Below are 27525 nucleotides of genomic sequence, written 5' to 3'. Positions count from 1 at the left end.
AGACAATTCCTGTTATAGAGTGACAACGCTCTGTTCCTGTCTCTCGGTTGTGCTTCTTAGTTGTCACTCTGTCCTATGGCTCTCTCTACACACATTACGGAGGTATGTGCCAATGTTGCCACCATCTGGAAACGCGCCCTGAGAAATGCCATGCAGCCACCGCTGGAATGCATGCATGTGGCTACAAAGAGGCTGCAAGAAATTAGCATCACTGAGATGCAACAATGGATAAAAAAAAAAAGAAAACAAGAATTACTTTAAAACAAAAAATGGGCATTTCTTTGTTAAACACAGTACAATAAAAGTGTCGCTCAGTTAAGAGTTACATACTGTATGGATGGATCGTGCTTCATGTCCAGGAAACCTAACAGAAAGGAGAGAAATAAAACAGGTGTCCCCATTAAAAGATTTCCCCTCTATCCCTGTCCTGGTGACAACATTTTGGATTTCTCATCACTTTCTTTAGTGGTGGCAATGATCATCCAGACCAATAGAGAGGATGAATGAGTGTACATCATCTGTAAGATTCATAAGGCATCATAGATACTCATTAGCAATCTGAGAAAAGTTATAAATAAATCCGCGCACAGGAAATGAATGCAGAAAATCTTGAAAAAAGTTTTGAAAAAAGAAGACCTGCTGCTTTCCATCAAGTGTTATTACTAACTATCAAGCCCTCCCCCCCCACAGGCCTCTGTCCTGACTTGTTGCACCAGGCAGAGGTTATAACACATTTATCAGCACATAAGTCATTAGACATTGTACCTTGCAGAAGGTACATATGTGTATATATATATATATATATATTGATCATTGGCACACCAAGACAGTGCATATTTAATTTCCATCATTTTTTATTTCTTTTTTTAAAGTTTATCAGATTGCAACCTGCAGAGGGTGTAACACAGAACTATCATTACAATAGGTTCAAACCAAACACTCAAGTACCTTTTAATTAGAACAGAGCCACACCTGCAACCTTTTCTAATCAATCCACTCATTAGCAATCTGTCTCTTGGTAGGCGCAACCTGCGAAAGATTAATGTAATTAAATTGTACACAAATCTGTGGCAGAATTGTCTCAGGAGAATTGTTTCCAATCAACATTTTGTCTGTGACACAACCCAATCAGCCCATACATTTATTTTATTTTATTTATTACAGGGGCAGCACAGTGGCCCTAAATTGGCCCTAGTATGTGTATGTATGAATGGGAGTTAGGGACCTAAATTGAAAGCTCCTTGAGGGCAGGGACTGATGAGAATATATAATAAATATGTAAATCACAGCATAAATTGACACCACTGTATACAGTACATGAGTACATGTACATATATATATATATATATATATATATATATATATATATATATATATATATATATATATATATATATATACAGTGGTGTGAAAAAGTGTTTGCCCCCTTCCTCATTTCCTGTTCCTTTGCATGTTTGTCACACTTAAGTGTTTCGGAACATCAAACCAATTTAAACAATAGTCAAGGACAACACAAGTAAACACAAAATGCAATTTGTAAATGAAGGTGTTTATTATTAAAGGTGAAAAAAAATCCAAACCATCATGGCCCTGTGTGAAAAAGTGATTGCCCCCCTTATTAAAACATACTATAACTGTGGTTGTCCACACCTGAGTTCAATTTCTCTAGCCACACCCAGGCCTGATTATTGCCACACCTGTTCACAATCAAGGCATCACTTAAATAGGAGCTGCTTGACACAGTAAGGTCCACCAGAAGATCCTTAAAAGCTACACATCATGCCGAGACCCAAAGAAATTCAGGAACAATTGAGAAAGAAAGTAATTGAGATCTATCAGTCTGGAAAGGGTTATAAAGCCATTTCCAAAGCTTTGGGAATCCAGCGAACCACAGTGAGAGCCATTATCCACAAATGGCGAAGACATGGAACAGTGGTGAACCTTCCCAGGAGTGGCCGGCCGCCCAAAATTACCCCAAGAGCGCAGCGACGACTCATCCAAGAGGTCACAAAAGACCCCACAACAACGTCCAAGGAACTGCAGGCCTCACTTGCCTCAGTTAAGGTCAGCGTTCATGCCTCCACCATCAGGAAAAGACTGGGCAAAAATGGCCTGCATGGCAGAGTTCCAAGGAGAAAACCACTGCTGAGCAAAAAGAACATCAAAGCTCGTCTCAATTTCTCCACAACACATCTTGATGATCCCCAAGACTTTTGGGACAACATTCTGTGGACCGATGAGACAAAAGTGGAACTCTTTGGAAGGTGTGTGTCCAAGTATATCTGGCGTAGAAGGAACACTGCATTTCATAAAAAGAACATTATACCAACAGTAAAATATGGTGGTGCTAGTGTGATGGTCTGGGGCTGTTTTGCTGCTTCAGGACCTGGAAGACTTGCCGTGATAAAAGGAACTATGAATTCTGCTGTCTACCAAGAGATCCTGAAGGAGAATGTCTGACCATCTGTTCGTGTACTCAAGCTGAAACGAACTTGGGTTCTGCAGCAGGACAATGATCCTAAACACACCAGCAAGTCCACCACCGAATGGCTGAAGAAAAACAAAATGAAGACTTTGGAGTGGCCTAGCCAAAGTCCTGACCTGAATCCTATTGAGATGTTGTGGTATGACCTTAAAAAGGCCGTTCATGCTCGAAAACCCTCTAATGTAACTGAATTAGGACAATTCTGCAAAGATGAGTGGGCCAAAATTCCTCCAGGACGCTGTAAAAGCCTCATTGCACGTTATCGCAAACGCTTGGTTGCAGTTGTTGCTGCTAAGGGTGGCCCAACCAGTTATTAGGTTTAGGGGGCAATCACTTTTTCACACAGGGCCATGATGGTTTGGATTTTTTTTCCCCTTTAATAATAAACACCTTCATTTACAAATTGCATTTTGTGTTTACTTGTGTTGTCCTTGACTATTGTTTAAATTGGTTTGATATTCCGAAACACTTAAGTGTGACAAACATGCAAAGGAACAGGAAATGAGGAAGGGGGCAAACACTTTTTCACACCACTGTATATGTGTATGTATATAAGTACATGATACAATTTCTTTCATTCAACCAACAGGAGAAAATGATTTGATTCCTCCATCCATGCATTCACTGTAGATGGGGAAATTCCTCCCACGGAGCTTTCAGGAGGCTTCCCTTGCCCTCAGAATCTACTCAGCGGCACCGCTGGCTATAACCAGCGGCACTGATAGAGCAAATATTTTCCAACACGATATTGTACAGAAATCAATTGTGAGATTAACTTCTGTACTTCCTGTGGGTTGCAATGTGGTGCAGCGGCGATAACTCACACAGCCAGTTGCAATCAGTGGCAAACCCGTGCATTGTGGGCGCACGGACGGTGGGGGGTGGTACTTTTTGAAGCACCTGATTAGAGCCAGAGGCTCTAAAAGGCTTCAAGATAGGGTATGCTCGGGGCGCAGAGAGCGTGCCCTCATCCCACCCAAATGTGTGACGATAGCGAATTAATGTTTGCTATTTTCACACTAACCTTTCTCCCAAAGGAGTCAGGGTGTCAGACCTGTTTCCTGATTGGCCAAAGTGCCAAGCCACCCTATTGGAAGTCTGGAGCCTAGGAAGAGGAGCAGAGGAGACACACAATGGAGCGGAGGTCGCCGCCGCTCTGGTGCACTTGAAGAGGAGCTGCTGCCTGGCAGTAAGTGCCAAGGGCTCTGTCAGAGCCGCACACGTGGGGGTGCTGTTGGAGCCACAAGCGCAAGGGGGTTGGAGGTGCTGCCGGAGCCATGAGCCCTGTGAGTGGGGGCTCGGTGGGCACAGTGGCTGCATATGATGGGCACAGTGGCTGCGTATGATGGGCACATTGACTGTATTTGATGGACACAAGGGCTGCATATGATGGGAACAGTGGCTGTATTTGATGGCACAGTGGCTGCATTTGATGGGCACAGTGGCTGCATTTAATGGGCACAGTGGCTGCATATGATGGGCACAGTGGCTGTATTTGATGGGCGCAGTGGCTGCATATGATGGGCACAGTGGCTGCATTTGATGGCACAGTGGCTGGATTTTCTGGGCACTGTGACTGCAATTGATGGCACAGTGGCTGCATTTGATGGGCACAGTAGCTGCAATTGATGTTATTTTATATATAAAATATAAGTATTTTTCAGAATTTTTCAGTTTGTTTGCGCCCCCCCCCCCCCCCCAAACATTTTGAGCACCAGCCGCCACTGGTTGCAATAGAAAACACATATTGACGTAAGGCAGCAATAGTTCACAATAACTCGGGTGAGTACATCTACCCAGCCAGCCACACTCAGTTTCCAATAACGTGAAGAAGTAGGTTCCAACCAAACTGTTGGCGTCTTTTGAGAGGGAGCAGAATGCAGCCTGGCCGTCTCGTGCCTAAACGTGAAGGTATCCAGAGAGATGCAACCCTACACTTTCCCTTCTCATCAGCAACCTTTCCCTACCGCTAGTACTGTCCCTAAGGCTGGATTCACACTTATGCAGTTTTAGTGCTTTTTGCATTTTGCAGATTTGTACTACAGTCCATTGAACATTGTTTCCTATGGAACACTTTCTGTAGTGCAAATCTGCAAAATGCAAAAAGCATTAAAACTGCATAGGTGTGAATCCAGCCTTACAGATGGAGTACCTGTCCCTACTCTGCCAACTCATAAAATCTACACCTGGCAAAGCAATGCAACATAACGTCGTTTCGCCCAGCCGTGCCATTCTGCCGCAGTAAAATTGCGGCGGCTGGTCGGCAAGTGGTTAAATGAATATGAATTAATTTTTTGCCATTATCGGAACATCGCAACAAAAGGTCAAGAAAAATGCATCCCTTTAAATCCTATGTTTATATTTCTTTACACTGGTCTGTTGCGCTTCCGTTGTGGTATTAAAAATCTTGCTTGCTGCATTTTTGGTCAGTTGAAAATGAACGCACCAAAAACACATCTCCCCATTGAAATGCATTGAGAACACATCAATTACACACCCGTGTTAGGTTTTTGATGCGGTTTTTGAGTCACAGGACCTATGAAAAACACATCAAACGCAAAGTAAAATCACGGTAAAATCACATCAAATCATGTGAGTTTTAATCACCTTTTTATTTCGGCAAAATGCTGAAAATACAATTTTTGGTTGATATGTTTCGGCCGCCTTTACTTTTAGTGAGTCTCTATTTACTTCCTGTAGTACAGACCAGTCACTGCTCCTCTCTATCCTTGTGCAGGGTGATGGGTCTTGTCTCCGCCCCCTCCTGTAGTTTTCTACAGTCAGCCTGTAGTGGGTGGGCCTTCTGGGCCCCTCCCACTGCTCAGTTCTCAGTAAGGTTTTGTACAGCACAGTGATGATGTCAGTGCCACGTTTACAAGATAATATCTGGGTTTACAAAAAAGTTTGTTTTACATAAAGTGGATTTAGATATGATGTAGCTATTGAAGAATATATATCAATTAAAGTTTTGGTGCCTGGAATTCGGCTTTAAAATAGACCAGGTTTATGAATAGTCCTTCATACATTTTATGTGTTACAGAAATAACTCTGTTTTCCATGTTTTCCTAGACCTGCTTATGACATTGTCTCTGCAGCTCCATATACTGCAGCCAATTACACCTCCCCGTATCCTCTGTTTCTGTGCCCTACAGACATTGTGTAACACCTATACTTTACTCTGACAACTTTGAGTTGCTTGTGGTTCCGGAGATGCTCACGGCTGCCACATCTATCTAGCCAGCTGTAATCAACACTGTATGTGGCATGACAATTACATTCTAACTTGTGCAGTGCATCACAGGCCATTACCCCGGTCTAATGCGGATAGAAGGCCTCTACAGAGTCGGGTTATTGACAATGGCTTTCTTCTATATAAAAGTAAAGGGAATTTTCGGAGGAATTGGTCTGGTGGAACTCTTATTTAAAACATCTGCTTTGCTGTACTAGGCAAACAAAATTGCATGTGTCTGACCCTGAAAGGTCCATCCTGGCTGTCAGTCTCCATGGAACCAGAAAGCAATGCAAAGCCAAAAAGACTAAATCTTGTATATTGCAGCTTACCAAAACTTAGTGCATTCGAGCGAATGGGGCCACGCCAAAAACCACCATGGTTAATGCATGGCGGTGCAGCATTTACAGGAGGTGTGAAAAGGTGACATATCAACACCTCACCTGCCTGTCAAACAACCTGCGGTGGATTGCTTTTCAGAAAGATAGCAAGGGCTGCCGCTAGTGTAAACCTAGCCTTAGGGTGGCTACACTCACGCCTCCGCTGTATCTACGGAGGGGGAATGTAGCAATGCTTGGATATGCTTTAGAGTAATGCTGTATCCTGCCACGTAGCTAATAAAAAATTGCTGCAATGGATGATACCGAATGGCCGGATTCATTGTATTAGAGAGAAGTACACATGTTTGACTTCATTGTATTAGAGCAGGGGTCTCCAAACTTTCTAAGCAAGGGACTGGTTACTGTTCTTCGGGTCTTGTGGGGGGGGGGGGGGCGAGCTGTGGCCAGTGGGAGTAGAATATGCCCTGGCATCAGTGACCCACCATTGGTTTTAATGGGATGAATAGTGTCCCATTTATGGTGTCAGTATGGAGAATAGTGCCATATTATTGGTGTCAGTTGGTGGAATAGTGCCCCAAGGGCCAGATAAAGGCAAGCAAAGGGCCACATCCAGCCCCCAGGCCCCCAGTTTGGAGAACACTGTATTAAAGGATTATTACCCTTTGATAGCAGCATTGTCAACTTGTGGATAAGGTAACGTTTACTGTTTTGTATGACTTTACATAAGTGACTAACAAATTAACCGATTGACGTCCGCGCTATACCCGAATGATGGCCACAGTGTGGATCTGAATTGACGGCCTCCCCTGTGCACGCTCCCTGCAGCGCACACGAGAGCGTGCTGTGATCACTGAGTCACTGAGACTCGGGTGATCACCAATCCGAGTAAGGGACCGGTCCTGCCCCTTACCATGTGATCAGCTGTCAGCCAATGACAGCTGATCACATGATGTAAACAAAAGCTTGGTAATCGTTTTTTTTCCCTCCTCGCACAAAAAAAACGATCACCAGCTTATCTGCAAGGGACATTCCCCCGAAGAGGAAGAGGCAATTATGCCTCATCTGTGCACATCAGTACCCCCTGCCAGTGCCACCTGTCAGTGCCCACCAGTACCACCTATCAATGCCCATGAGTGCCACCTATCAATGACCACAAGTGCCACCTATCAATGCCCACCAGTGGTGCCAATAAGTGACACCTAGCAGTGCTGCCTATCAGTGTAACCAATCAGTGCCCATTATTGCCACCCGCCACTGCCCATCATTGCCACCCATCAGTGCCCATCACTGCCACCTCTCGGTGGCCATTAGTACCGCCTCATCAGCGTACATCAATAAAGGAGAAAAATTACCTGTTTTAAAATTTTATAACAAAATATATATAAAAAAAAATTGCTGCAATGAATGCTACCGAATAGCCGGCTTCATTGAATAAGGCTGGATTCACACCTATGGCATTTTTTGTGCTTTTTGCATTTTGCAGATTTGAACTACAGAAGGTTTACCATAGGAAACCATTTTAGATGGGCTGTAGTGCAACCGTGCAAAATGCAAAAAGCCCTAAAAATGCATAGGTGTGAATCTAGCCTTAGAGAGAAGTACACGTTTGACTTCATTGTATTAGAAGGGGTCTCCAAACTTTCTAAGCAAGGGACTGGTTACTGTTCTTCGGATCTTGGGGGGGCCGAGCTGTGGCCAGTGGGAGTAGAATATGCCCTGGCATCAGTGCCCGCAGAGGTGATCAAATACCACCAAAAAAAGCTCTATTTGTGGGAAAACAATTATAAAAATTTAATTTGGGTACAGTGTTGTATGCCCGCGCAATTGTCATTCAAAATGCGATAGCGCTGAAAGCTGAAAATTGGTCTGGACAGGAGGGGGGTTTAAGTGCCCAGTAAGCAAGTGGTTAAAGAAAAATTCAAACCCTAACTACTCTAAAAAATGTTCCCTGTTCTGTGTCTTGCTGGTAAAAGCTATTATACTACCGTATATACTCGAGTATAAGCCGAGATTTTCAGCCCCTTTTTTTAGAGAAAGTGCCCCCCTCGGTTTATACTCGAGTCACCGCCGTCTGCCTACCTGATCAGCGTGTCGTGCAGACAGACGGCGGCCATTCCATTGTTCAAAAGCCGCGCCTCCCTGTCTGTGATAGGCGGAACACTCAATTTCTCAGCAGTCAGTGTTCCGCCTATCACGGACATCCGCTCATCCTCATACTACGGACGAGGATGAGAGGATGTTCGTGATAGGTGGAAATACAAAAGAGGGGAAGGCGCACTGACCTAGTGCATTACATTACGTTGCATTACGTGATAGGCGGAACACTGACTGCTGGGAAATCGAGTGTTCCGCCTATCACAGACAGGGAGGCGCGGCTTTTGAACAGTGGAATGGCCGCCGTCTGTCACAGACGAGGAGGAGAATTGCGGCTTTTGAATCCTGGCTTGTTTTTATGACATGCTGATACATGCTGATCGGTGCAAAATGGCACACAATGGCACACGGAGCTGCAGAAGGACACAGAGCTGCAGAAGGACACAGAGGCTGCAGAAGGACACAGAGGCTGCAGATTGGCATGCACAGGACACAGGTAGGCTGCAATGGACACAGGGAGGTACACAGGGAGGTACACAGGGAGGTACACAGGGAGGTATGCAGCTGCAGATGGGCATTGTTGACCCTCTTTTCCACTCTTTTAAGCTGTAACAGTAGCTGCTGCATGTCTCATCTTCGACTTATACACGAGTCAATAAGTTTTCCCAGTTTTTTTGTGGTAAATTAGGGGCCTCGGCTTATATTCGGATCGACCTATACTCGAGTATATACGGTATATTGTTTTATTTATTGTTATTGTGGAGGTTGGGCAAGACACGAGAATAGGAATTATAATGTATATCTGGTAGAGTTATTATTATGCTTGGAAGTTCCAGTATGATGCAATGTATGTATGTTGTATAAATGTATATAAAAATAAATAAATAAATAAAATTTAAATAAAGATTAGGATTTAAAAAAAAATTTAAAAAGTTCCCTCCCCCTCCTTACACCTATTCTGGATAACCTCCTGTAAGACCAGATCTGTATACTTACCTGCTTTTCGGCTGCCCTGGTCAGGTCACATGATTGTTCCTGTGTCAGCCAGCAGCCGGTGCAAAGGAAGAGAGAGAGAGCGCTCAATAATGGCTCGCAATGCCTGGGAGCAGTAATTAGGATAGGATTAGCATAGCATAGGATTACTATGGCCCATCCATTGTCAATGCACCATCTTCTCCCCTGCAGCCAGCACTGGCTGATACAGGGGAGCCAATCACATGACAAGACCAGAGTGGCATGAAAATAGGTAAGTAAATACAGTATTATTATTAATATACAGGGTATATATAGCACCAACAGTTTTGCGCAGAATTTTACAACATGGGGGCAATACTTACCTTAGAACAAAGCCGCTGTTGCCGCTGACAGGCCTTCCATCTTCACCCGATCTTCCTGCCGGGTTCATGTCCTCTAGCCATCTCAATGGCCACGCTGTGATTATGTCAAGCATGCACAATGGAGTCACGGGCCGGTGCACGGAGCTCTGAAGGGATGGTGCGTGTATGCCGTCCCTTCAGAGCGCATGCCCTGGTGACATTTTTGCAGGTGCAGGTTTAGGAGATATTCACTGTGCCTACAGGTAAGCCTTATTATAGGCTTACCTGTAGGTACAAGTAAAAAAAAAAAGGGTTTACTTCTTCTTTAAACAGCCACAGCCTGATAAAAAAAAAGCCTGTCCCCTGCCAGCATGCTGCAGAGAGGGCCCTTTATTTGGAAGCAGTGGTCTCTGAGCAGAAGTGTGAGTTACAGGACCGACAACATAGCAATTCTTTTGGCATTTGGCAATATGGTGTCCACCTGTCCTTGACCACAAAAATCAGTATTTTCCTCTTTTCATTTATCACCTTAATATTGTAAAGTGCTGCGTAAACTGTTGGCACTATATAAATCCTGTATAATAATAATAATGATGCCAGCCTTTCATTATAATATGACTCTCCGCAGCAGTGTTGCACATAGTGTAAGTTGCTTATGCCGCATACACACGATCGAATTGTATGACGTACTTAGTCCGTTGAAACGCATTTCAACGGACAATCAGCTCGTGTGTGGGCTTCAGCAGACTTTTTCAGCGTGAAGTCCGGAGTACTAAGTAGGTCGGTTTGCACACCAATCTTCCCATCGTACTTTGGTTTCAGCGGACAATACGTTCGTCAGTATGCTAGTCCGACGGACTAAGAATGGCGCATGCCCAGAAAGGATTTACAGGGCGGAAGCGTTCTGTCTTGTAAAACTAGTGTTCGTATTGAAGCTAGCATATTCGTCATGCTGCTAATTTTGTGATCTTTTAATATAGCACATTCTTTTCTTCTTCATAATGCGAGAAAAGTGAAGTTGCTTTGCTGCTTATATTCACACAGAGTTATCACAAATGTCTTTATTCATCCTCATCTTATGATTAATATTCCAATTCGAGAATAAATAAAATAAAAAAATTACGGACGAATTAAGCTGAAGTCTGAAAAACACGAATCGTCTCTAACCAAACTTCCACTAACGCAAAGTCAGCAGAAGGAGCCCAAAGGGTGCTTTGCTGTGTCTTGGACTTCCTATTTCTAGTCCCGTCGTACGTGCCGTACGTCATCGCGCAAGCTTTCGTCGGACTGTTTGTGTATCCGTGTGTGGCCATGTCCGTTCGGTAGAAAGTCCGCCGGATTGTCCGCCGGATTGTATGATGGACTAAGTACGTCATACAATTCGATCGTGTGTACGCGGCATTAGAAGCAGTGGGTTTTAGCTTAGGCCTTTTTGATTATTATATTACATTACAATATATTACATTTAGTTTACATCCAGTTTATTCCTTATAGCCGGTTTTATTATCCAGTATGGGTTTTTGTAATAAAAATCCTGTATATTCCACAGTATTTTTAATGAAGCAGATACACCTACTTGTACTTTTCTCCGCTGCTGTTTTTTTACAGCTTTAAAGCTAAACTCCAGGGAGATATAAAAGCATAATTTAATCCAATTATGTATTCATTAAAAAACATAATAACATGTATTTATAATTTGCATAATTCCTGAATTTGCCTTATTATAAGACTCCTTTGATGCCCTGTGTAGCAGAACTGATGGGAGGGGGAGGGTAGAACCAATTAGGGCTCTAAGCTGACAATGTACTGGGGTAGAGCAAATGGATGACCCAATAAGTGGGCTGCTATTCCTTTATTTTCCAATCACAGTTTGGGGGTGGGGCATAGGCCAAGCTCTACTGCAATTTTGCAAAGTAGACTGCAGACAGGTCCTGAGCCTTAATTCTCCTTTAGCAGATAGAACAGGGTACAAATACTGTTTGTATCTTAACTATGTATTTAGCGGTTTGCTTGGATTACAGCTTTAACCACTTTGGCCCCGGAAGAATTTACCCCCTTCCTGACCAGAGCACTTTTTGCTACTGCACTACGTTTAACTGACAATTGCGCGGTCGTGCCCAAACAAAATTGACGTCCTTTTTTTTCCCCACAAATAGAGCTTTCTTTTGGTGGTATTTGATCACCTCTACAGTTTTTATTTTTGCACTATAAACAAAAAAGAGTGACAATTTTGAAAAAAAAAAATTTTTTTTTACTTTTTGCTATAATAAAAATACCCCAAAAAAATATAAAAAACTAATTTCTAATTTTCTCAGTTTAGGCCCGATATGTATTCTTTTACATATTTCTGGTAAAAAAAAATCGCAATAAGTGTATATTGGTTTGTGCAAAAGTTATCGCATATACAAATTAGGGGATAGATTTATGGAATTTTTATTATTCATTTTTTTTTATATTAGTAATGGCAGCTATATGTGATTTTTTTATCATGACTGCGACATTATGGCGGACACATCGGACACTTTTGACACTATTTTGGGACCATTGTCATTTATACAGCGATCAGTGCTATAAAAATGCAGTGATTACTGTGCAAATGACACTGGCAGGGAAGGGGTTAAACACTAGGGGGCGATCAAGGGGTTAAGTGTGTCCTAGGGAGTGATTCTAACTGTGGGTGGGGGTGGACTACCACTGACATGACAGCGATCACTGCTCCCGATGACAGGGGGCAGTAGATCTCTGTCATGTCACTAGGCAGAACAGGGAAATGCCTTGTTTACATAGGCATCTCCCCGTTCTGTCGCTCTGTGACACGATCGCAGGACACTGGCGGACATCAAGGGCACGGTCATGGAGTACGGGGCGCGTAAAGGGGAAAAGGGGATGTACCTGTACGCCCATTTGCCCAGCCGTGGCATTGTGCCGACGTACATCATTGCGTGCTGGTCGGCATGTTAAAGAGGAACTTCAGTTTCATGTTTTTTTTAAATGCCAGCCGCTACAAATACTTTTTGGGGGGGGGGGCGGCAAATAATGCACTCACGAGTCTCAGGACCCGCTTCCTGATTGGCCGGACCAATTATTGGAGTTTTTGTATGTGTCGGTCTACTAAAAATGTACATCTGGACAATTTTTTTTTTTTATTATTTTAAAAAGAGTAAGAAAGGTTTTATTTTTATTTTATAGATGAGCAGGTCTGGATAAAAAAAAAAAAAAGAAGCTAATAATCCTAACTAACAAATTAACAGATAAAATAAATGATCATATCAAGCTATCAATTAATCAGTATACATCAATTAACTAAATAACCTATAAACCTGACCCCATATTATATAAATGGAACTACCGGTATTTAAAATGCTAATATATTAATTTATTAACCTACTTTTTTTAAATTCATAAACATAAAACAGCCTTAAATATTTAATAATCGAAGGCATCATTTATGCACAGAGCAGGTAAGTATAGCGTGTTTGTTATTTTTATGAAGAAAACAAACAAAGCTTTACAACCACTTTAAGGGAAATGCTGCAGGGAAAACAAGCCTTGATGAAGCAGCATGAGGGAGACTCCATGGTGGTAAGAAGCAAAGCTAGGAACTCCAACAGGACATCTGTGTTCCTGAGCGATATATTAAAACTGAAGTTGAATCTGCTGATACTTTGCCTTGTTTGGTTCTTCCCTACAGACTACCCTAAAGAACTCAGATCCAATCAAAGAAAGGGGCAAGCCAGGTACAGTGAAGGACTAGATCAGGGGTATCCAAACTTTTCAGTAAGAGGGCCACATCATATATTTTAACAAACCCTCACAGGCCAAAATGCAGTCCCAATCGAGTCCCCCTTACATCAGGGTCTCTATGAGAGTCCTCTTACATCAGGGTCTCTATCAAGGTCCCTCTTGCATCAGATTCCCCATCAGAGCCCCCCTTATTTCAGGGCTCCTATCAGAGTTCCCTCTTACATTAGGGTCCCTATGAGAGTCCCCCCCCCCCTTACATGAGGCTTCCCATCAGAATCCCCCTTTACATCAGGGTTCCCATTAGAGTCCCCCCTGACTTCAGGGTCCCCATCAAAGTCTCCCTTTACATAAAAAGCGGAGACCACAGGCAGCCTCTGCTGACCTTAAAGGTTTTTAAACCCTAATTGCTTTTGTTTTACCTCAATGCATTCCCTGTATTAAATCGGAGGTTCACACAAAAATGGAACCTCTGCTTTTGCCTGTCTAGGACAGGTATTTGTACCCATTTCCGGGCAAAGTCTCCCACGGGAGTCTATGCCTCTTCCCGTCCGGGGTCCCAGAGACAGCAAGGACCATTTACATTGCTCTGCGCAACTCGCGCATGTGCAGTAGGGAATCGGGAAGTGAAGCCACAAGGCGAACATGGCGGCGGCAGCATCTGAGGATCGGGGGACGGTTCGGCCTCGGGTGCCGATATCGCTGGACCCTAGGACAGTTGAGTGTCCTTATTTTAAAAGTCAGCAGCTGCAGTATTTGTAGCTGCTGGCTGTTAAAAAAACAATTTTGTGGTTCTCCCGCTTTAAGGTAAAAACACCCCACTGACTGCTCCTCCCATCTATAAATGCTTACCTGACATTTCCACCAATCCAGCGCTGTCTTCTGCTGCTCCTTCTTCTTGGTCTCACAGGAGATACTGAGAGCAGTGTAAACCATTGGCTCTTGGAACTCTCAGTCAAATCCAGTAGTAGGAGTAGGAAGCCTGCCTGAGCCATGCTATGTGTGTGTAGCAAGGTCCCGGGCCCCTCAAGGCTAAATGGTGACCTCCAGAGTTAGGGACAGCTGACATCCTTCCGTGTAGAGTGGGTTGCAAGGCATGGTGGGTGTAATGCAAGATGAAAGGGTGGATCCCCTGAGCTCTTCCACTTTAGCACTCAGTATCTTCCTCCAGCATCACCCCCGCTTCCCTGCTGGGTCCCTGGCTTGGCACTCACAGAAACTCCTCAAGCTTCACCCCACTGACACGTTAGGTCCCTGGCTTGGCACTCACTAATGCTCCACAAGTGTCACCTCTGCTGTCCTGCTGGGTCCCTGACTTGGCACTTGCTGATGCTTTCCCACTTCTTCACCTTCCCCAGCTGGCGAGAAGTCTGCTCTGGTACTGGCCTCAGCTCACTCACAGTGGTCTCCGGTAGCAAGGTGGATGGTCCCTTAGTGGCAACAGCTTCCCCTCCACCTCCGACCAGGACTGGTTCCCTGGCCAGCGGAACCGTTTCAGGTTGGACTACAACCCTGCACTACTTCTGGATAGGCTCTCTGATAGTTTAGCAGACAGATGTCCCTCCGATGGGCCTTAGGTTTCTGGCCTAGCAGCCCAGGGCAATAGGACACACTTCCACCCGGACAGCCGTCCAGGTGGCACAGAACCCTGATCACCTGACTCCACCCAAATAAATAGGCTCTCCCAGCAGGCCAATGGACCCAAGAAAATCCCTGCCCATTGACTGAGATTCTCCATTCATTCGTATTCTGTCCTTGCTATGCCCTTGTCTTATCCAATGTCATCAGCTACCCGGCCACCTACTGACAGAAGAGAGAAATGCAGCAATTCCAGAATTAGGGGGAAATCAATTGATCTCCTAACAATTGGCCAAGGCAACTATCGCCTGGCAACTAAATTTAATAGCAGCCCTGCCTAAACATCAGGGTGCTACATGTGTGTCTATGGATGCATACAGCTTGGCTCAGGAGTGCTCCCGCACAGCTGCACCCTGAGCACATGGCTTGCTGAGGGGGCATTAGGAGAAGTGGAGTAGCAGACAGCCCTGGAGGGGGACTCCAGAAAAGGAGCCAAGAGACCACTGTATGCAATACTGTTGCACAGAGCATAAGTATAAGGATGGTTTCACACTGATCCTCTGTGCAGTTAACCTTCAGTTTTCGTGTAGGCTGGCTGCGTTTTCCCATAGATGTCTGTGATGTCCTGCAATTTTGGTGCATTTTCTGAAAGCACGCCAAAGGTCCTGCTTGAGGCACAGCAAGGCAGTCTGAAAGTACCCTTACATCTTTTTTCTTTTAATTAAAAGAAAAATTTGCCTTTAGAATTGCTTTTATCCTCAATCAGTGCATATTGAGGGTACACCACTGACCCTAGCTGGGGGCTGGCTTGTTGCGGGCCAAATGTAGTTTGGACACCTCTGGACTGGATGATGCCGGACATCCTCCAGCTAGGAAATGAGGCAGGATCTTTCTGACCTGATGCTGCTTCTAATGCACACTGTGAGAAGCTTGCAGTGTGCAGCGAAATTGGAGTAAGCCATTTCAGTACAGGAATGGAGCCTGCACAACTGTGCGGGGGTTCAGTTTTAAGCTAGTGATTGATTAAGCCCACCAGTATCCGTCTATAACTCAAATATAAGTAATGGCCCCTTAAACATGTCTCTGGGTCTTAATGTTGGCTGTAATTGTCTGTCTGTTCGATGTTCTGATTTTTATTCTTGTGCTGCTGCTTTACATCCCCCATCTGCACACATTTCCTCTTCTCTAGAAATACAGTCATTTTCATCTTTGGCTTAGGGTCCTTCAAGCCTTGTCGCTGTTTGATTGCACCCGGCTTATTTCCTCTCTCCAGCTCTCCGCTCTGGATCCTGTTCTGTGTCCTGGCAGCATCAGAATCTCTCTCTTTCTCAATCTTCTCTTTCATGTTTCCTACCTCCCGTCTCATACTCAATGCGCTTACATTTTTTTTTTCTGTCTTCCAGGCTAAAAAATAGGCAGAGGGTTTGCGGAGGGAGGAGAACAGGTGACAAAATGAAGATGGAAAAATCCATGGAACACAGGTACGTCGCTAAGGAGAAGAACGGCGGAATTAATGACTACATGAGCTGTTAAAGGGGCATTCCACTTTCAGCTAGAAAGAAAAGAAACCCCCTTAACATGCAGGTCATTGTAGATTGGCAGGGACTTTAAAGAACCGATGCTATTTGCGTGTTTTTAAAGGGGCCAAAGCTCTCTGAGACGCTTGGCAATTTTTTGGCACGATACAGTGGCAGTGAAGAAAATAACTGTAACTTATGGGTTTTATGGGCAGAGCTACGTCACAGGGAGAGCAACTCTGAGCCCTTCAGCACCCTGTAAGATGCCGTTTACAAATATTTTCTTACTGGCTCACAATTTCATGGATTTTGATCTACTTTATTGAGAGTACGGGCTCTCTGCATTTAAGAAAGGTCCTTGCTTGATTGAAAAAAAGGAAAATTGCATAATCTACGGCCAGCCTTAAACCGGCCATAGCCTAATCGAAATTCGGCTGGTTCAGCAGGAACCAGCCAAATTTGAAACTGTCTATGCGCAGTCCTTCAGTTGACTTCAGTACAGCCAGCCTGTCTGTTTTTTTTTCACAGAATCACTGTCGCCAGTAGTGATCATTGTGTTCTGCCGGTGGGGAAGGCTTGCCCCACTCCCGCCGGCAGAACACAATTAGCATATTTATCAGCGTATAACACGCACAGGCGTATAACACGCATCCCAATTCAAGAAGAAAGTTTCAGGGTGAAAAAAACTTTTTTTTTTAAATAAACCACTTTTTTGAAAACTAACATTTTATTGAAATTTCAAGTGAAACAAAGAAATCAAAAAAGGAATAATAAGGCACAGGCAATAAAAGTAAGCGGTCACAGACCACAGTAAGCAAAGGCAAAGAATACAACATTGCATCAACTCATGCATTACAGTACAATGACACTCAGTTACCGGGAGAGTTAGATTCCTGCAGCCTGCTACCGGTCAAGTTAACACACCTTTCTGTGACCAAAAAAGAAAAAGGAAGGGAGCTTAAAGAGAAAGAAGGAAAATAGGAAAGGTGAACAAGAACACGAAGAATCGTGCGAACAGCCCTAGAATGGGAGAGAAAAGGTGTAGAGTAGATAAAGAAGAAGAAAGAAATGAAAAGGGAAGTAAAAGAAAGAAAAGTAAAGCAAAGGACGCCCCTACGACCCACCTACCCCGCGCCCCCTCCCCCTTCACCCTCATAAGGCGGAAGCCTCCATCTTATCCCAAAGATCCCATACCTTGTTATGTTTGTCAGGCGTGTTATTTAGGGAAGCTGTAAGATATTCCATACGCCTGACGTCTCTAATTCTAGTGTGTAACTCAACTAGTGAAGGGATCTCCTGTTTCTTCCATTTTAGGGCAATTAGGCAGCGCCCAGCTGTCAGCACATGGGCTAACAGGAATTGGGAGGATCGGGAGAATGTAGCAGGAGGGAGGCCCAGGAGGAACAGCTTGGGGTCTAACGGTATTTGTGCTTCAAAAATGGTATATAATAAGGCCCTAACCATTTCCCAATAAGGGACAACTCGTGGACAAGTCCAGTAAATATGGAACAGTGTCCCAACTGCACTACGGCAGCGCCAACAGCGGGAGTCCGCGGAGGGGTAAATAGAGTGGAGCAGGGACGGAGTTTGATACCAATGCAACATAACCTTGTATTGATTTTCCTTATATAAAGTGCAAACGGAGCTTTTAGCTGCACGTGACCAGACCCGCTGCCACGTCTCCAAGGGCACGACCTCCCCCAAGTCCCTGTCCCATTTATCCATATACGCGTGCCACGGACCCGTCAGAGAGGAATCCGCTATTAAAATTTGGTATGTACGTGAGATCATGCCCTTCGGAGACGAGCCCTCCAGGCATACCTTTTCAAACTCAGTTAAAGGGGAGAATTGTAGGGTCGGTGTAAGAGATTGGGCGAAATGGCGGATCTGCAGATAGCTATAAAATGCTTGTTTAGGTAAATCATATAAATCCTTTAATTCCTGGAATGATCTAAGTAACTTAGTCCTGGTGTCCACCAGCTGACCAAAACGAAAGAGACCTCTGCTAAACCAAAAATAAACCACTTTGAAACAAAATAATGGTTAGTGAGCATCAATGCAGCCTGATTAGTGCCCATCTGCAGCCTGATTAGTGCCCATCTGCAGCCTGATTAGTGCCCATCTGCAGCTTCAGTACAGCCTAATCTGTGCCCATCTGCAGCTTCAGTGCAGCCTGATCTGTGCCCATCTGCAACCTCATCTGCACCCATCTGCAGCTTCAGTGCAGCCTGATCTTTGCCCATCTGCAGCCTCATCTGCGCCCATCTGCAGCCTGATCTGTGCCCATCTGCAGCTTCAGTGCAACCTGATCTGTGCCCATTTGCAGCCTGATCTGTGCCCATCTCCCCCATCAATGCAGCTCACCATCTCTCATAGGAAATCGCCAAGCCGGCATCCCCTGTTAATCGGCTCTCAGTCGGCAGTCAGATACACAGTCCCGCCTCCGCCATCGGCATTGAACCAGCTCCTGTGATAGACAGAACCCTGGTCCAATAATGGTGGCAGAGACGGGACTGTGTGTGTGACGTGAGAGCTGAGTGGAGAGGAGATGATGACTCTGTGAATTCTGGCGGCACCCGTCCCCCACCGAGGTACGCTGTAGGCGTGTAACACACAATCATGATTTTCCCCCTATTTTCAGAGGAAAAAAGTGCATGTTATACGCCGATAAATACGGTATGCTGCGGGAGGGAATTCCCCATCAACGCTGACTGTGTTGATGGGGAAATTTAGCAATTTTCTTTCCTTCAACCATTAGCAGGCCATAGATTATGCAAGCTGGACAGAAAATTGCTCAGTCCCTCCTACAGCCATATTGTGTTCTACCAGCGGGGAGTGCAGGGAGCCTTCTCCACAAGTAGAATACAATGATCACTGCTGACGGCTATAGCCTCCAGCAGTAATCGGGCAGCAAAACCCTGACAGGCTGGTTGTACTGAAGTCAATACATTGATTAACGTCAGTACAACCACCCTGCCCTTTTGTCTCTCTCTTATGGACAGCATCTATAGTACACAAAAAAGGGGACAAGACTGATAAATTAGACAAAATATTTTTTTGGACAGTTGTTATGGCCGTATTGAAGACTTTTTTTTTTTAATTGGAGTTTTTCTTTTGGGGGACTTAAATATTGAAGTGAAGAATTATATCTGTGGTGGACATGGAAAATGGTAAATGCAGAAGGAAGGGTAGGAAGTGTACGTCTTGGTATTTGGAACAAGGTTATATCCCTTGACACATTCAACTAGAACACAGTCCAAATTTAAACATTGCCAGCTGCATTGTGAATGTATTCCAGTATTAACATGTCACATCCCAAACTGTTATGAAAAGCAAGTGGATAATGGGGCACATTAGAGACAAGTAGAGGGACAACTTTGCATATACAGTGAAGGGGGGGGGGGGGGCTTGTGCATGGCAACCAATCAGTTTCTAGCTTTCATTTTCTGAACAAACTGAAACTAGACATTAATTGGTTACTATGCACAGCTGCTCCAGATTCTGTCTGATCCAGTTTTAGGGCTCGTTTACAATCTCTACATTCACTGTGTGTTTGCATGTGTTTTCAGTGCATTTTTTGGAGAAAAAAAAAATTATTTATTTCAACTGTTTTTTTCCCTTGCGCGTTCACGCGCATTTGCTTGCGCTCATGCTCTTTTACATGCTGTTACTGGTGCATAAAAATGCTGCATGCTGTACTCTTTTTAAATGCACATGAAAACACTGCAATGGTGTAAACTAGGGTCATTGAATGCATTTTTCTTGCATCTGCTGTAAATGAGTGTGAATGCCAGATACAGCAATCTACCGATTCTTGTTGCTGTGTATGACAGCCGTGAGCGGCTAGCTGTGAACTTCAGTGACAGGTTTTCAGCAGCCACAACTATTCGTGACTGTTCACACAGCCAACAATTACCGGTGTTGATCGCTGCTGGATGCACTTTGTGTGACTTCTATTGCTCTTTTGAATATACAGTACATATTTAAATGTGGCACATTTCCAACATTAGACCTAGTTGTCTATCAATTTAGTAGGTGATTTGTTTTTATTTTGAGACAGGGATCAGGGTTAGGGTTTTTTTTTTTTTGGGGGGGGGGAGTTGTGCAGAGTGAAGTTCTTACTTAAGGTAATCAGTGAAGAACTATCAATCATGAATATCTATCAATAATTGCTGATTGAAAGTTCATGTGTGTTCTTTATATCAGTGTTATTCCTGTTTTGTTGCAACACTATGAATGTGCAATGAGAGAATACAATATTCGTTATCCTTCATCCACATGGTTCATATAAACTAGGGGTCTCCGCCATCAGCGGCTCCCCCACATCTGTGTCCCCATCAGAGCCTCCCCCACATTTGTGTCCCCATCGGAGCCTTCCTCACATCTGTGTGCCCATCAGAGCCTTCCCTCACATCTGTGTCCCCATCAGAGCCTTCCTGCACATGTGTATCCCCATCAGAGTCTCCTTGCACACCTGTATCCCCATCAGAGTCTCCTTGCACACCTGTATTCCCATCAGAGTCTCCTTGCACACCTGTGTCCACATCAGAGCCTTTCAGCACATTTGTGTCCCCATCAGAGCCTTCAATACATCTGTGTCCCCATCAGAGCCTCCTTTCACATTTGTGCTGTGTCCCCTTCAGGGCTTTCCACACATCTTTGTCCCCCATCAGAGAATTTCCGCACATCTATGTCTCCATCAGAGCCTTCCGTTACATCTGTGTCCCCATCAGAGTCTCCTTGCACATCTGTGTCCCCATCAGAGTCTCCTTGCACACCTGTATCCCCGTCAGAGCTTTTCCGCAATCTGTATCCCCACCAGATCCTTTACGCACATTTATGTCCCCATCAAAGCCTTCCTCACATCTGTGTCCTCTTTAGAGTCTCCTTTCACATCTGTGCTGTGCCCCTTCAGAGCTTTCCACACATCTGTGTCCCCATCAGAGCATTTCAGCACATCTATGTTCCCATCAGAGCCTTCCTGCACATCTGTGTCCCCTTCAGAGTCTCCTTGCACACCTGTATCCCTGTCAAAGCCTTTCCGCACATCTGTGTCCCCATCAGAGCCTTTCCGCACATTTGTGTCCCCATCAGAGCCTTCCACACATCTGTGTCCCCATCAGAGTCTCCTTTCACATCTGTGCTGTGCACCTTCAGAGCTTTTCACACATCTGTGTCCCCATCAGAGGCTTCCTGCACATCTGTGTCCCCTTCAGAGTCTCCTTGCACACCTGTATCCCTGTCAGAGACTTTCCACACATCTGTGTCCTCATCAGAGCCTTTCCGCACATTTGTGTCCCCATCAGAGCCTTCCACACATCTGTGTCCCCATCAGAGTCTCCTTTCACATCTGTGCTGTGCCCCTTCAGAGCTTTTCACACATCTGTGTCCCCATCAGAGGCTTCCTGCATATCTGTGTCCCCATTGTTAGGTGTGACCTCAACAAGTCACCTATTTGTCAGGTTATGTTACCGTTTCCCAATTGTTAGTTAGAGTTCTTATCTAAGCAAAGAGACACAGAGGTATTCAGTATTTCTGCTCAGAAGTCCGTCGTAACTCTGACTCTCTCTGACTGACTCTGAGCTCTTTATTACTTCTCTTTTATAGACAGAAAAGGGCAGACATCAGCAATGTAAAAAAACAACATTTTTGCAAAGAAAAAGCAATTCTCTGGGTGTTATCAGCTGATAAGACAATCTTCTGGGCGTAGACTGCTTTTTAGGGCTGATGCGGCCTCTTCTTGATGAGTACGTGACTAAAGATGACGAGTCCTTATTTTACTGAGAAGTATAGAGAAAGACATGTATTTAGTAAGACATACTGTCAACCATTTTGTTTAGACACCCCTTAATCCTTACATTTCCCCCTTTGACATCACCCCTCCCCCTTGCCCTGGGTCCACCTGAACAAGTTCTAGTCGGCCTATATCCAGAGTACTCTCCCTGACCGCGAGTTGTCAGAGGGGTATACACCCATCCCCCTGGACAGTACCAACATCTAAAATTCAGGAAGAGTGGCTTTTCTGACAGATGGGTGATGTCAAGAAACTAAATCCACCTATCTTCACAAAAGTTCCATCTTTTCCGCAGCATTTACCTTGGCTTTCTTGCAAAAGCACATGAGCAGTTTAAAGCATGCATAAAAGAAAAATACGAATAAGAGCACCACTATAATCGTCATTGCTGCCTTCTTAACCCAAGAGAATAACCCTGAGAAACTAAAAGTTCCACCAAACGGATCCCAGTCGCGACCAATATTTCGGGCCTTCTCTTGTAAATTCTTTACTTCCGTACGGTGTTGTGCAATGATGTCATAATAGTCAGGTACCTCAATGCTGGTGTTATGTATCCAAGTACAGCACTCATAGTCCTCAGTAGTTTCACAGAGTCCTGTCAGTGCTGCACTCATACTTTCAATTGCTAATTCATGTAATTCTAATTGTTGTCTGATGGCTCTGGTCTCCAGATTTAACTTAGTAATGTCATCAGAGTTTTTCTCCAAAACATCATTAATAATTCCTGTATAGTTATTTAGTCTTTTCATTAAGTCTATACCCCATCCTGTCCAGGACGGGAACCAAGCCCATGCCATGTCCTTCTTCAGGAATATTTCTCTTTTACTACGATACCTGAGGGGATATCTAGGGTGCATGCTAGCTTCTAATAGGTGATCACCTCGTTCATCACCTACTACTCCCATTACTGGTACTAAACTTGCGAGGTAGCACCATCCCTGAGCTCTTCTAGGTATCCAAGTATAACATTTATCCTCACAACAGATGTATATATTGTTTCCTAGAGCTACTGATCTTGAACTGATATCATTTCTATAACGAGAGGTGTATCCATAGAGGGATAAGTTGGATACTAACCACCTAACATTATTATCCACAATGTTAGTGAGGAAGTCAGATAATGTCTGGTGTGTGCTGGAATTACTGGGATAGAAGCTTCCATTTAATACGACAATGGACAAATTAAACTTGCTGTCTTGGCATTCTCCATTTCCTCCCGTTGTGTTCCCTAAGTTGAAACACCAATCAGGGGAAAAGGCGAGGCCATTTGACTTAAACATTACTGTCTCGCTGGTATTTGTTCTAATTATGTTAATGCTACTGTTAGCAAGATCAGTATAGTTTATAGGAACTGCCATCAGTGGTATACTTGCTGTGCTGGGGTGTAATTTGCTACAAATCCAACATTTCTCATATCCTGACTTCTGGGCATAAGCATATTTAAACTTCAGTAATAACATTTTTTTAGAAAATCCTTCATCCTTGTGTATTTTATTCTGTGAGGTAACCAAACTATTAGCCAGAATTACTGAAACAATAAAAAGATACATGTTGTCATTTGCCAACTGGCTCCTTTTTACAGTGAGAAGCGTGGATCCAGGTAGGTTTCCCTTCCAATTTCACTGAGGTTGCTGTAATCAATAGCACCTGGAAAGGACCTTCAAACCTTGGTTCCAGTGTCTTTCTGGTATGTTTCTTTACATACACATAGTCTCCTGGTTGTAGATCGTGAGTACCTGTGACAGAATTAGGGTCTGGAAGAGAAGAATACACACTCTTGTGGATTTTAGTCAGACGCTGTTGCAACTGTATTACATACGTAGTTAAACTATCACATTGTAATTGCATACTTTGAGGAAAATATAAACCTAATCTAGGTGCACTTCCAAACAGTATTTCATATGGGGATAACCCAGTTTTTCCTGTTGGGGTGTACCTAATAGAGAACAAAGCTAAGGGTAGGCACTCAGGCCAAGGTTTATTCAACTCCTGCATGGCCTTTTGTATTTTCAGCTTGATTGTACCATTTACTCTTTCTACTGATCCTGAACTCTGTGGGTGGTAAGGAGTATGAAAACTTTGTTGAACCCCTAACATTGCCATCACATTTTGCATTATTTCTCCCGTGAAATGTGTCCCCCTATCTGATTCTATTGTTTCTGGGAGACCAAACCTAGGTATCAGCTCAGTAATCAGTTTCTTGGCGGTGGCTTTTGCCGTAGCTGATTTCACAGAATAACTTTCGGGCCAGCCTAAAAATAGGCAGATGCACACGAGAACAAATTCAAAGGGGCCGCTCTTAGGCATTTGTATGTAGTCAATCTGCAGTCTCTGAAAGGGATATTGGGCCCGGACCTGATGTTTACGTGGGGTTTTCACTCTCTGTCCTGGGTTATTAATCAGACAGATTTGGCATGCAGCACAGTAGTTCCTTGCAGTACTACTGAATCCAGGGGCTAGCCATCCTTGGCTTACAATCCTATACATAGAATTGGAGCTGACATGAGTGGGTAAGTGGACAGCCGCTGCCATTGCGGGGTATAGAGAAGCGGGTAGACATATTTTGTCTCCTTCTCTCCATACATTGTCAAGGCCTGGTGCAGCTCCCTCCTTAACCCAACGGTCCTTCTCAATAGCCCCTGCTTGTTCCTGTAGTTCCATTAGCTGCTGCCATGTGGTTTCGGGCATACTCACCTGTACCGTGGCTAAGGTCTCAGGGCTTACTTCCCCTAGAGCTGCCTTCTTTGCAGTTAAATCTGCAAATGCGTTTCCTTTTGCCTCAGTTGTTTTTGCGCTCGTGTGTGCCGCTATCTTCATGATGGCTACTCTTATAACCTTTTGAAGATTGTTCAGGACTCTTTTGATTCCTTCACCATGTTTAACAGGTGTGCCTGCTGCTGTAAGGTAACCTCTAGCTTTCCATATGTGGCCATAATCATGTGCCACACCGTAGGCGTATGCGGAATCAGTGTAAATGTTCCCTTCTTGTCCCTCCAAGTGTTCTAGGGCTTTCTCTAGAGCGGTTAGTTCCGCTTCTTGTGCCGACATGTGTGCTGGTAGTGACTTTGCCTCAATTACCTGTGTGTCCGTTACCACAGCATAACCTGTGTGATATTTACCTTTGTCATCGGCAAATCTACTACCATCTATGTACAGTGTGTGTTCTGCATTTGCAATGGGTATGTCTGTGACATGTGGGAACCCCGTGGTTTCTTGTTCCATAAGTTGGAAACAATCGTGTTCATCAGATGTTATGTCCTGAAACGAAAGTGTGTCAGAATCCTGAGTATCTTGTGCTGTGTCTACACCATTATCATCATTACTCCCCCCTGTCAAATCTGTCTGTAATGGTAAAAGCTGTGCTAAGTTAAAAGAAGTGCATCGCTGAAAGGTAACATTGGGGGGTAGGAGCAAGGTGCATTGTAGACGCAGCTGCCTTGCCATTGATATGTGTTTTGGCTGGACCTGTGACAAGATGGCGTGTATGTCATGTGTGGTATGTACCACTACAGGATTGTCTAAGACAATTTCTGAGGATTTGTCAATGATAATTGACACTGCTGCAACTGCTCGTACACAGGACGGTGATCCTCTAGAGACAGGATCGAGAGCCGCCGAGAAGTATGCTACCGGCCTTTGTTTGATGTGTTGTTGTGTCAACACCCCTGTTGCGTGTCCCGTGATTTCAGCAATGTACAAATGAAATGTTTTGGTATAATCAGGGATCCCGATCGCAGGTGCCGAAATTAGTAACCTTTTTAAGGTGCTAAAAGATTCATGACCTGCTTCTGTGAGTACATAGGGTACTATTTTCAAGCAATCATATAATGGCTGCATCAGAGAACTGGCATGTGGTATCCATTGTCTACAATATGACACCATTCCCAGAAACATACGAAGTTGCTTAAAGTTGCGTGGGACATTCATTTGTCTTATGGCCTGGACTCGGTCTTCAGTGAGATGTCGAGTACCCTGGGATATACAGTGGCCCAAAAAGACAACCTTTTTCTGACATACCTGTAACTTAGTTCTATTCACCTTGCACCCTTTTTCAGCCAGGAATTGTAACAATGATAGAGTGGCTTTTAAACAAGTATCGTTATCCGGACAACATAACAATAGGTCATCTACATATTGCAACAATACACAAGTGTCAGGTGGTAGCCATTCTCCTAACACTGTCTGCAGGGCTTGTGAGTATAGAGTTGGCGAATGCGCCATTCCTTGAGGTAGGCGTGTCCAGGTTAGCTGACGGTTTCGAAGGCGGAACGCGAACCATGGTTGACATTCCTCCGCCAGGGGTACAGAAAAGAAAGCATTTGCCAAGTCTACAACTGTAAATGAGGAGCTATCTGATGGTATTTCTGACAGTAAGGTATGCGGGTTCGGTACTAATGGCGTTATTGGGGCCAATATTTTGTTTATTGCCCTTAAGTCCTGTACCATCCTATACCTTATTGGGCCATCCCCCAATGTCTTTTTCTTAACTGGATACAATGGGGTATTGGCTGGTGATTGTATTTCTTTTAATGCTCCACTTTTAAGTAGAGCCTCCACTTGTAGTTCTATAGCTGCTTCCTGGGGCGCACTGAGTGGGTACTGTTTCTGCTGAGGGAGAACTGCTCCTGGAATCAGCTGTAGAGTAACCGGGGGTATGGGCAGAAGCCCAACGTCTGCTGGATGTGTTTCCCATAACCCTTCCGGAAGGCTAGACAGAATTTGGTCTATTTCCGGTGAGGGCGTATTGGACGGTTCTGGTTCTTCTTCCAAGCATTGTATTTTACTACAGATTTCTATACCCTCTGGGTCATCTCCTATTGCTAGGGTGACCATGCCATCTGGGTGATAAGTAATGTTCGCTCCTATTTTCTGAAGAATGTCTGCTCCTAATAAATTAGTGGGAGCTCCTCTGGAAATCAAAAAGCGTGACAAAAACATGTGATTTCCTATCTTTACTTTTAAAGGTTTAGTCAGCGGGGCATCAGTCAGGAGTCCGTCATAACCACTTATGGGTATGGTGTCACGGGACGTCATGTGTGGAGGGACTACTGAATCAGACAACAGACTGCGTGACGCTCCTGTGTCAACCAAACAAGGAATATGTTTACCTTCCACCTTCATCAACATGTGGAGCATTTTGTTCTCTGATTCAGCTAGGACTGGGGCAAGTCATGCGGTCGGATCGTCCCTATCATTGGTACGCCTCTGTCTGTAGTCCCTCGTGTCTCTGTCCGTGTTTCCTTCCTGTTCGTCTTTTATCCTTTTCCTACAGTCTCTTTTTATATGTCCCACCTTGTTGCAGTAATAACAGGTAAGAGGTTTACGGGAGGAATTCCCTCCTTCATTGACCCGGGCAACAGTGTTAACTCCCGGTGTCCTTCTGGGTTTAGTTTCTGCTAAATCAGCCTCTATGCCTTGTGCTTTCTGCAA

General features: G+C 44.3%; 1 protein-coding gene across 2 annotated transcripts in view; it reads left to right on the top strand.

The window, feature by feature from the left end:
* The window catches only part of DLGAP4 (DLG associated protein 4), a 342220-nt gene that overhangs the window by 114689 nt on the left and 200006 nt on the right, over positions 1 to 27525 (top strand). For both annotated transcript variants that reach the window (XR_013263487.1, XM_077459068.1), the window contains exon 2: positions 16188 to 16265. The gene's annotated coding sequence lies outside the window, so the exon portion shown is untranslated. The remainder of the gene's footprint in view (positions 1 to 16187; positions 16266 to 27525) is intronic.

This window comes from Lithobates pipiens, unplaced genomic scaffold (assembly GCF_037356315.1).
Source record: "Lithobates pipiens isolate NorthernLeopardFrog02 unplaced genomic scaffold, aLitPip1_a1.2 Scaffold_28, whole genome shotgun sequence".
NCBI lineage: Eukaryota > Metazoa > Chordata > Amphibia > Anura > Ranidae > Lithobates > Lithobates pipiens.
Note: the sequence above shows the minus strand (reverse complement) of the source record. Positions and strands in the feature narration are given on the sequence as shown.